Below are 12,585 nucleotides of genomic sequence, written 5' to 3' on the forward strand. Positions count from 1 at the left end.
GGCTCATGTCTTTTGTCAACTTTGGGAGATGATCAGCCATGTTTTCTTAAAATAGTCTTCTTTTTTTCCTTTACATTTCTTTCAAATACGTTTTAATCCCTACTTTCCTTTTTTTCTCATTCTGGGATTCTTGTGACATGAATAGATTTTTGTTTTTGTAGATTTTTTTCCTCTCCATTGTTCATATGAGATACTTTCTGTTGTTCTTCCTTCAAGGTACTGACTCTTTCCTCTGTTATCTACATTGTCCTACTGAGCCAATTTACTGCGTTGCCAAAATTTTAGTTATATTTTTCAGTTCTAAATGTTAATTACATTCTTTTTTATATCTTTCTGTCCTGAGACTTACTTTCATTTGATTCAGTCACAACTGCAATAGCTTGTTGAAGCATTTTTATAATGGTTCCTTTCAAACCCATTGGAAATCCCAACATCTAGGTCATCATTGATCTTAGCGATCTTTGGATTGTGTGGCATGCTCAAGATGACATTTTTCTGGACTTTGGCATGGTGAATGTTCTTGATTATCCATCTTACCTATTTGGGGTGTTATGTCATGTGACTCTGGATCGTCTTCATTCTGGTGTATGAGCAGGTGGTGGGTCTACAAGAGCGTGGCTAGTACGAGAAGCCCCAGTTATGTGCCCAACTAGAAGAAGCAAACTGAAGTCTGGCCAAACAGCCGTGAGGTTACAGTGCACCTGTGGGGAATGTCACATCTTCCTGTCATTCTTACCAGAAACCAGAGATGAGGGCACATGACAGCTAAAAACATGTTGTGTGCTGAATTTATTTCTGTGCATGGATGAGGCCTTTGTAAGGGCCAGAAGTCTAGTTGGGAGGGGAAGATTTTAGGAAAAGTGTAAATGGATATCATTTGAGAACTTTTGTTTATGTGGGTGGAAGAAGGGTGGGCTTACTGAGATGGCTGGCACTGCTGTTGGGCTTGCTCAAAACTCAAGTCAAGGTGGCCCCTCCTCCTAGTGTCCTCACCCTAGATATCGTCCTCCCAGGACCTGCTGAGGGAGCCCCGGCCACATAGGAAAGGTGAGCCCCGAGCTGGTGGGCTGACTAGTGTGAAATTAGACACAAGTTCCCCTCCCTACTCACTTTTGCAAATGCCAGCTTGGGAATGAACTTTACCCTCTTCCAAACCGTCACAGTGGGGTCACAAAGGGAGCATAGCCTGGTAGTCAGCTCACCTGCAAGCCCCAATGGCCAGTCTCTCCCTCTCTCTGCATCAGCCTGGGGCAGGTGTGGGGTCCTCTCACACCCACCCTGGCACTCCCTAGGGGAAGCAGACCACTCACCACTGAACACAGGGCCAGGGGTCTCATGAAGGGTTCTCCCTTCAGGCATACCCCCAGGACCATTCCCAGCCCCGATCCAGCCTTCTCTGGGCTGCAAGCCCCAGGTGCTTGCTTCCTGACTGGCAACCTCCTGCTCTGTTTAGCCAAACGAGCCTCTCCTCTTGCACTGGGGAACCCACATCACACAGAACTGCTGGAGTATGGTGATTTTTCAGACCACCACAATAAGACAGGATGAAAAGAGTATCCTTGAACCCCCGAAAGTACGGATCAGGCATTTCAAACTGTTTCTTCCAGAACAACTCTCTCTACAGTCCAACATGACTGACCCCACAGATGGGGGAGTCCATTCATTCAGGGCAAATTAAAACATTTCTTTGGGAAACTCTGTTGCCAAAATTTATCCTGAACATTTCCATCAAGGTGTGGGTTTCCTGAAATGGTAGTGAGGTCCTTAGACTACAATCCCAAATTCAGGCATTTCAATTCCACAGGGGAAAACTGAAGACGCTTTAAACTTGCTCATACTGCGCCCCTCAGTGTGGCAGCAGTGGGAGGACCTGACTGCAGGGTGGTGAGCTGGAGGGGCTGTTCCAGGTGCAGCTGCAGCCATTTCCTAAGGAGACTTGCCTGAAACAGGGTTCTCAGAGTGTCAGAACACGCAATGAGCCTCAAGGTTGTATAGCTGTGCTGCAACTTGTAGAAGCCTCTGCAGACCTCTGCTTTCCACTGTGAAAATGAAGAAAACCCTGTGGGACAATGCTACACAAATCCAGAGATGATCTGCCCAGTTCAGCTTCACAAATGGCCCCACTCTCCTACTCGCTCATGCCCAAACCAAAACGCCCTCCTGGACTCCCTTCCAGTAAACACCCATCTGCCCAGCTTTGCTCCTCTCTGCACATTCAGCTGATCTCCCTGTGGAGGACTGAGTGAAAACTAAGCAATCCCCTGTATCCCGCACTGGTCCTGCTGAGACCTCCTGTGGACACATGTTCCTTGTTCTACCGCACCCTCTAGCTCCCCACGTCTGCATGTCACCCCCTTTCACTAGCTCTCTCCCCTGGAGTGCTGCTCCCAATCTCCATGAGCCTTGTCACTTAGGGTTGCCACAGGAACTCCTCAGAGAACATCTTCCTCTACAAACTAGTCCATCGCCCAGGCCCCTCTGTCCATCCCCTGAGCTCAAACACTCGTCCCAGGAAACATTGACATTGCTTCGCTGTGCTGTTCTTTCTTTCAGAATGCTACCTCCATGAGCTCAGGGACTGATCCCCTCCATCCGTTTAGTGTCCAATAGGCCTTTGGCACTAGTGAATGCACTACTCTCAAGGAAGTCACATGGAAAGAAACAATCCATCTCAATCTAGTTCTATGCAATATAGAATAGACTAGAATTAAGAAAAATCACATGATCATATCCTAAAAAAAAAAAAAGCATTTGACAAAATCCAATACCCATTCATGATTAAAAAAAAAAAAAAAACTCTCAGTAAAGTGGGGAACTTCCATCCTCAACTTGATTAAAAAAAAAAAAAAATCTACAAAAACCCTGGAGCTCACAGCATACAAAATAGTGAGAAACTCAAAGTTTTCCCACTAAAATCAGGAACAAGGCAAGAATGTACCCTCTCAACATTGCTTTTCAATATTATACTGGAAATTCCAGTTAATGCAATAAGACAAAAAGGGGGAAGTAAAAGAGATACAGATTGGGAAAGAAGAAATAAAACTGTCTTTGTTCACAGATGACATGATCTCTATGTATAAAATATTAACAATTCTGGAATAAGCAGTTTTAGCAAGGTTACAGGATTCAAGTTAGTATACAAAAGTTAATTGCTTTCCTATATACCAGTAGTGAAAAAAATGGAGTTAGAAATTTAAAACACAATACAATTCACATTAGTACTACCCAAGATGAAATAGGTAGAAGTTCAAAAACAATGCTTACAAAGTTCATATGAGGAAAACCACAAAACTCTGATGAACAAAATTAAAGAAAAACTAAATTAATGGAGAAATATTTCATGTTCATGGACAGGAAGACTCCATATTGTCAAGATGTCAGTTCTTCCCAACTTGATCTATAGATTTGATGCAATCCCAATCAAAATCCCACAAAGTTATTTTGTGGATATGACAAAAACTGATTTTAAAGTTTAAATTGAAAGAAAAAAGACCCAGAATAGTCAACACAATATTGAAGGAAAAGCACAAAGTTTGAGACCTGACACTACCGGACTTCAAAAGTTATAGAGCTACAGGGGCACCTAGGTGGGTCAGCCAATTAGGTATTTGCCTTCTGCTCAGGTCATGATCTCAGGATTCTGCGATGGAACCTCACCTCAGGCTCCCTGCTCAGAGGGGAGTCTGCTTCTCCCTCTCCCTCTGTCCCTCCCCCCTCCTTGTGCTCTCTCTCTCTCTCAAATAAATAAAATCTTTTAAGGAAAGTTATAGAGCTACAATAATCAAAGCAGTTTAGTATTAGTGAGAAAATAGACAAATAGATGAATGGCACACAATGAAGAGCCCTACATAAATAGAGTCAACTGATTTTTGACACAGGATCAAAATCAATATAATGAAGAAAAGCAATCTTTTCAATAAATGGTGATGGGAAATTGGACATGCACATACAAAAATGAACCTAGACACAGACCTTACACATTTCACCATAATTAAATCAAAGTGGATCATAGACCAAAATGTAAAGCACAAGAACATAGAATTTCTAGAAGATAATACAGGAGAAAATCTAGATGACCTTAAGTTTGGAGATGACTCTAGAAACAACACCAAGGGCACCATCCATGAAAGAAATAATTGATAAGCTGGACTTCACTAAAATAAAAAAAAATTGCTCTACAAAAGATATTGCCAAGAGAATGGAAAGACAAGCCTTAGACTGGAAGAAAATCTTTGCAAAGACATTACCTGATAAAATACTGTTATCCAAAATATACAAAGAACTCTTAAAATTCAACAATAAGAAAAGAAAGAACCTGATTAAAAATGTTTCAACGATCTAAACAGAGCACTCAGCAACAAAGATATATGGAGGGCAAATAAGCATATGAAAAGATGCTCCACATCATAAGTCCTCAGAGAAATGCAAATTAAAACAACGAGATACTACTGCACACCTGTTAGAATAGTCAAAATCGAAAACACTCACAACACCAAGTGCTGTCGAGAATGTGAAGCAACAGAAACTCTCATTCATTCCTAGTGGGAATGCAAGATAGTACATCCGCTTTGGAATGCAGTTTAGAGGTTTCTTACAAAACTATGCTCTTAACCATACAATACAGCAATTGCACTCTTTGGCATTTACCCAAAGGAGTTGAAAACACGTCCATACAAATACCTGCACATGAATGTTTATAGGAGCTTTATTAATAATTGCCAAAACTTGGAAGCAACCAAGGTATACTTCAGTAGGTGAATGGATAAACAAACGGGTACATCCAGACAATGGTACACCAAAATTTAACACTGAAAATAAATAAGCTATTGAGCCATGAAAAGAACTTCAATGCATATCGCTAAGTCAAAGAAGTCAATATGAAAAGGCTACATACTGTATGATTCTAACTATATGACGTTCTGGAAAAGGTACAACTATGGAGACTGTAAAAGGGTCAGTTGTTGCCAGGGGTTAGTGCAAAGAAAGCATGAATAAGCAGAGCACAGAGTGTTTTCAGGGCAGTGAAACTACTCTGAATGATATTATAATGGCAGATACATGTGATTATACATTTGCCCAAACCCATAGAATGTACAACAGCAAGAGTCAACTCTAATGTAAATTATGAATTTTGGATGATAATGATGTGTCAATGTAGGTCAATCAATTGTAACAAATGTACCACTCTGGTGGGGGACATTGGTAAAGCAGAAGACTATCCATGTGTCAGGGCAGGAAGTATATGGGAAATCCCTGTACCTTCCTCTCAGTTTTGCTGTGAATTTAAAACTGCTCTGAAAAACAAATTCTATTTAAAAAAATAAATGTCAGACTTAAGCCCCAACATTTCCATAATTACATTAGACCAAATGGTCTAAATACATCAGTTGAATGACAAATAGTGAAAGAGTAGATTTAAAAAATGACCCAACTATATGGTATGTATAAGGAACTCATTGCAAATATAATGATATAAGTAAATTGAAAGTAAACAAGAATATCACTGTACTTTTATTTGTAATAGTAAAAAAATCGCAAACAACCAAGATGTCCTTTACTAAAGAAATGGTTAGAGAAACTGTGCTGCTTACATATCATGGACTACTACTCAGCAATAAAAATGAGCAAACTTTTGATATATGCAACAATTTGTATGACCCAAAGGGTATTATTCATAATGAAAACATCCAATCTCCAAAGGTCTCATACTGTATAGTTCCATGATAAACTTTCTTGAAATAATAAAGCTCTAGAAATGGAGAACAGACAGTTGGTTTTCATGGGCTAGGAATTGTGAGGGGAGAGGGATGAGTATGATTATGGAGAGATTGAGGTAGCACAAGGGAAGTCTTTGTAATGATGGGATAATTCTGTATCATGATTGTGGTGGTGGATGCACAAATCTATAGTCGTGCTACATTGATATAACTATACTAATACATTGTATCGGTGTCAGTTTCTTGGTTTTGATATGGTGCTATAGTAACCCCTCGGTGAAACTGGGTAAAGGGTACACAGGACCTCTCTGTACTATCTTTGCAGCTTCCTTCAATCTATAATTACCTCAAAATAAAAAAAATTAAAAAGTGAATGCAGACTTCCATTTTTTTACAACATACATTTTCTTAATATTCTGAATACCTTCCTCATGAAAATAACTAAAGTGTCAAGTAAGTAAATCAAAGCTTCTCTTTGTGTCAAGTAAGTAAATCAAATCTTCTCCTTGAAGGGAGGGGAGGTGGGGGGATGGGTTAGCCTGGTGATGGGTATTAAGGGGGACACGTATTGCATAGACCACTGGGTGTTATACACAAACAATGAATCATGGATCACTACATCAAAAACAGATGTATGGTATGGTGACTAACATAACATAATTAAAAAAATAAAAATAAATAAAGGATAATATTTTATAAATAAAAAATAAAATAAAAAAGATTTATTTTTGGAGGAGAGAGGGGTGGAAGGGGCAGAGAGAGAGTGAGAGAGAGAATTCTCTAGCAGACTCCCTGCTGAGCATGGAGACCAACGCGGGGCTTGATCCCAGGACCCTGAGATCATGACCTGAGCCAAAATCAAGAGTCGGATGCTTAACCAACTGAGCCACCCAGGTGCCCCAGTAAATCAAAGCTTCTTAATGCATCACTTTTTGGCATTCAAGTATGGAATTGACAGAAGCCATAAATGAAATTGGAGTGGGAATCCTGGGAAGTGAGAGAGTTTCAAAGTCAGCTTTCATCCCTGGGGTTTCTGGAAAATCTTGGAAGCCTGGAGCTTCCATCTTGATGGAAGTACATAGGATGGAAAGTACAAAAGATTGAAGATAAAGTCTAGAGCCTGCTTAAAGTAGGAAGTCTAATGTGAGATTAATAGGAGGCTTAATAGAAAGTCCCCTGCTTACGAACTCACTAAACTATCAGTAAAATGATAAACAGTAATAAGCCTGCCAGATAAATAGGATGGTAAGGAAATTTACCTGTTATTGCCAAGGCAATCGGTAGAGGAGAAAACTGTATCCTGGAAAATTATATTTTTAAATTCTATATTTTATAAGGCACTGGTACCCAGAGTATATAAAGAATTTGGGGTGCCTGCGTGGCTCAGTCCGTTAAGTGTCTGCCTTCGGCTCAGGTCATGATCCCAGGATCCTGGGATCGAGCCTCACATTGGTCTCCCCACTCAGTGGAGAGCCTGTTTCTCCCTTTCACTCTGTCCCTCCCCCTCTCGTGCTCATTCTCTCTCTCTCTCAAATAAACAAAACAAAACAAAAAATGAAAAATATTAAAAAAAAGAATTCTTACAACTCAAAAATAAAAGGACAAACATCGCAATTTAAAACATGGGCAAAATATTTAAATAGATATCTCTCCAAAGAATACGTATGAATGACCAATAACTACATGAAAAGAAGCTCAAGATTGTTGATTACTAGTAAAATGCAAATCAAAACTACAGTTAGATACCACTTCACACCCATTAGGATAGCTAGAATCTAAAAGGCAGGTAATAACAATTGTTGGCAAGGGCGTGGAGAAATTGGGACACTCATGCCCTGCTGATGGGAATGTGTAAGGGTGCATCCACTGTGGAAAACGGTTTGGCAGTTGTTCAAAAAGGTAAACATTGAGTCATTGTTTGACCCAACAATTCTACTCCTGGGTATATAATCAAGGGAAATGAAAATATATGTTCACACAAAATTTGAATGTGCATACTTCCAGTAGCATTATTTACAATACCCAGAAGTTGGAAACAACCTAAATGCTCATCAGTGGGTGAATAGGTAAACACTATGTGTGGCATATCCATACAATGGACTATTACTTGACCATACAAAGTGAAGTAATGATACAGGCTATAACATGGATGGATGAAGCTCTTGAAAACATGCTAAGTGAAAGAAGACAGACATGAAAGGCCACATATTGTATGATTCCATTGATCTGGAAGGTCTGTAATAGACAAACTTGTAGAAACAGAAAGTAGACTAGGTAAGTATCTATGGCTGGGGGGTGGGATTGGGAGGAAATGGGGAGTGAATACTAATGGATACAGGGTTTCTTATTGGGTTGATGGGAATGTTCTAAAGTTGACTGTGGTGATGGTTGCATAACTGTAAATGTACTAAAAACCACTGAATTGTACACTTTAAATGCGTGAATTTTATGGTATGTGAATTGTATCTCAATAAAGCTGTTTTTTAAAAGGGCAAGTTGCAGCATAATATGAGCAATATGATGAGATTTATGTAAAGTAGTGGGTGGTTGGGAGTATTAGAAACCTCTCATAAACAGCTGACATTTGTATTTACCGACTCCATTACTAATTTGAGTAAATGTTATATATCCCCACTGATAGCCTAATTCTATGTTAGCAGGTCTACCTTTCTCCCATGACCGCAAAGCATGCAGGAACCTTGGTGGCAGCACTGTCTCCACATACCCCCGGTGCAAAGGTGAAGAGACTGAGACCCAGAGAAGGGATTGCACTTGTAACTTAGTAAGTCAGTGGTAGAGCAGTGACTAGAACGTGAATTTCCTAACCCTTTGTCCAAGGCTTCTGTCACTGGATGGTTTTTCATTAACCTTCTTACTTTCTTCTGCTTCCCCTTCTTTTCGCCCACCAACACCCCCCCCCCCAAATAAGCCCTGTCAATTATTTGCTTCTTGAATTTATAAGTAATTTCTTTTCCTTCCCTCCCTTCTTTCCTCCCTTTTCTCCTTCCTCCTTACCTCCCTTTCTTCTTTCCTCCCTCCCCTTCCTTCCTGTTTAAAAAAACAAGGTTTTTCTCAGGGAGTGATTTCAACCAGTTCTTTATAGTCTACTGTAATCAAGGCCTGACTCTCCCTTTAATCCTCATCATTCCTCAAAGTCTCCAGTTCATCCTCTGGGGTTTGCTTTACAGGCATCATAGGCAGTGAGGATTGCAGACTTGGCAGGAGATAGGGGAAAGTCAGGCAAGAATGGGGGTAGGAGAGGGTTAGGCAATTACTATTCCACACAGGTCTGAGGCTCTGCACCTTCTAACTGAGTGTCTTGGTTTCTTAATCTTATTTCCTCCTCTCCTCAGAGTTGAGTGTCTTTACATTCAAAGTGGGAAGTATGCATTGAAGTCATTCTGTCTGGTGCTTGGATCAAAGACCGCTGTTTTTTTTTTTTTTTTTTTTTTCTCCTTAATAGTCTATCTTGTATTTGCAGTCTTTGTTTCTGATTATTTAGGGGGTGACTCGTGTCTAGCTGTTGGATGAAGGGAGAGAAGAAACCTTCAAGAGCACGTGATGTGGGTAGGGGGTGTGGAGAAACCCATCCATTAATGCCTGAAGTCTTGCTGCATTGCAGGTAGTCCTAAGAAGGCAAATGGGGCCTTAAGCAAGTGGGTGCCCTGCAGGATGATATTACCCCAACAGTAATGTTTTCCCCAACTTGGGGGCGTGTGTTCTTTTTAGAGAACCAGGTCTGGGCTAACTGTCCAGTTCTGGCTTTCCTGCTGTCTCTCTGATTTTCAGAGATCCTTACTTTCACCTTTGCAGCACCTTCAGAATGCTATTTAATCAGTTTTCTGCATTTGAAATACAACCACAGCAGAGACTATCAGCTCCCCTCTTACATACAAAGGGATTGCTTTTCATTTCCTTCCCTAATGCTTCTGTATAGTTGGCCTATTTCTGCAGCCTAGAGATCAGGTCTACTCTTCCTTCCTCTTTTCTTTTACCACTTTTCTCTTCCCACTATTTTGCATGGAAGCTGACTAAAGTGGAGGCTGTGGCTGCAGTGGGTCCAGAATGGATGGGAATGGAATACCCCAGGACTTTGCCTTAGTCAAAGGGCAGGCTTGACTCTGCCTCCCCCCAACATCTAGCAGCCTTCTTAGGCACCAGAGTTTAGCACACAGTGGGTACTGGACACAGCTGCACTAAGTCACCTCTCTGGTGCAAACAATGTATCATGACTCTAACCTCTACCTCCTGGGGTCAAAGGGCTTAGGCTGAGTGGACAGGTCTCTGTCTGGCCAGTCCATGGTCTTTTTATTATTATTATTTATCAGAGAGAGAGAGTGAGCATGAGTGAGCGCACAAGCAGGCGGAGCAGCAGGCAGAGGGAGAAGCAGGATTCCCATGGAGCAGGGAGTCCGATGTGGGACTTGATACCAGGATCCTGGAATCATGACCTAAGCCAAAGGCAGACGCTTAACCAACTGAGCCACCCAGACGTCCCAGTCCATGGTCTTTTCAGAGGGTGAGGCACTTGGCATTGTGGCACCTGGAAGAACTGCTAGTAGTGAGTAGTAAGAACCTCTAGCCAGCTTAGGAAGGCATGGAGCACATTTGCTGAATTGGCAGGCACTCAGTGGATCTTTTCATATCAGATAGCCTGGGAGGCACTTAGGGAATATCACAAGGAAACGATAAGTTCAGCAAGGTTGCAGGATACAAGATAATACACAAAAATTAATTGTATTTACATAAAACTAAAATTAAAAAAATTGGAAACCCAAAATTAAAATCTTACTTTCAATAGCTCCAAAAATGCAATACTTAGGTATAAATCTAATAAGATATGCACAGGATCTGTATGCTGAAAACACAAAATGCTGATAAAAGGAATCGAGACTTAAGTAGTAAGTACAGAGATATACTGTGTTCATGGACTGGTAGACTCACATAGTGAAGATGTCAATTCTCACTAAATTGATCTATACAGTCAAAACAATCCAATCAAAATTCCAGCAGGATGTTTTTGGATATAAACTAGCTGATTCAACAAGTTTATGGAAAGGCAAAGGAAATAGAATAGCTAAAAAAACTATGAAAAAGTAGAATAAAGTCAGAAGAATCACACTACTTGATTCTAAGATAAAGCTATAATAATCAAGATGGTGTGGTATTAGCTAAAGGATATACACATAGATTGGTAGAACTGATTAGAGTCCAGAAATAGACCCACACAAAGAGGACCAGTAGAGTTTTTTATGAAGGAGTAAGACAGTTCAATTGAGAAATGTTGGTCTTTTCAATAAATGGTAATAGAACAATTGGCACCCATATTTTTAAAAAAAGAAACAAAAAGAACCTCTACTTAAACCTAACACTTTATAGTACAAAATCAAGGTAAAATGTATCATCGATCTAAATGCTAAGTGAAAACTATAAAATTTTTAAGGAAAACATAGGAGAAAATCTCATGATCCGGAGTTAGACTTCCTCAAAATTAAAAACTTTTGCTCTGAGAAAAACAGAATAAAAAGTCAAGCTACAGCCTGTTAAAAAGTATTTGCAAATCATATATCCAACAAGAGACTTGTATCCAGAATACATAAAAGTTTTTCAAAACTCAAAAATTAGCAAACAAATGACCCATTTTTTTAAATTTTTTTCATGGCTTTTGAATGTCTTTTTTAAAAAATTCAATTAACCAACATACAGTACATAATTAGTTTCAGATGTAGAGTTCAATAATTCATCAGTTGCATATAACACCCAGTGCTCATCACATCATGTGCTCTCCTTAATGCCCATCACCCAATTACCCCATGTCCCCCACCTCCCCTCCAGCAACCCTTAGTTTGTTTCCTATAGTTAAGAGTCTCTCATGGTTTGTCTCTCTCTCTGATTTCTTCCCATTCTGTTTTTCCCTCCCTTCCCCTATGATCCTCTGCACTGTTTCTTATATTCCACATATGAGTGAAACCATATTATAATTATCTTTCTCTGATTGACTTATTCCACTTAGCATAATACCCTCCAGTTCCATCCACACTGATGTAAATGGTAGGTATTCATCCTTTCTGATGACTGAGTAATATTCCATTGTATATTTATATACCACATCTTCTTTATTTATTCATTTGTCAATGGACATCTTGGCTTTTAAAAATGGGTAAATGATCTTGATAGACACATCACCAAAGTGGGCATATGGATGACAAATACGCACATGGAAATTGTTCTACATCAATGAAGAGAAATGCAAATTAAAATTAAGATGAGGTAACACAACACACATTTGAGGGTGACTGAAATTTTAAAAATTACTGACATTACTAAATGTTAACAAGGATAAAGAGCAACTTGAACTCTCATATATTACTGGTCAGAATGTAAAATGGTACAGCCTCTCTGGAAAATAATTTGGTCATTTCTTCTAAACATATAGACACTATATGACTCACCAATGCCACTCCTGGAAGAAATAAGAACCTATGTTCACACAAAAACATACCTGTGAATGTTTATAGCAGCTATTCATATTTGCTAAAATCTGTTTGTTTTTACCCAAATGTCCTTCTATGGATGAATGGATAAACAAACTGTGGTATACCCGTACAATGGGTTACTACTCAGCAACAGAAAAGTAATAAACTATTGATACATACAACTTGGATGAGCCTCAAATGCAATTTCCTGAGTGAAAGAAACCAGGCTCGATAAATTACATGCTCTGTTCTTCTATTTCTATAGCATTTTTGAAAAAGACAAAACTACAGTGATAGAAAACACATGAGTGGCTGTCAAGGTTAGGTATCAGGGGAAAGTATGACTACAATGAATAGCACATGAGAGGTTTTTTTGGGGGGGAGCGTGATGA

The sequence above is a fragment of the Eumetopias jubatus genome, unplaced genomic scaffold (assembly GCF_037043125.1).
Source record: "Eumetopias jubatus isolate StellerSeaLion01/CBP00866 unplaced genomic scaffold, mEumJub1_p1.0 scaffold_5, whole genome shotgun sequence".
Taxonomy (NCBI): domain Eukaryota; kingdom Metazoa; phylum Chordata; class Mammalia; order Carnivora; family Otariidae; genus Eumetopias; species Eumetopias jubatus.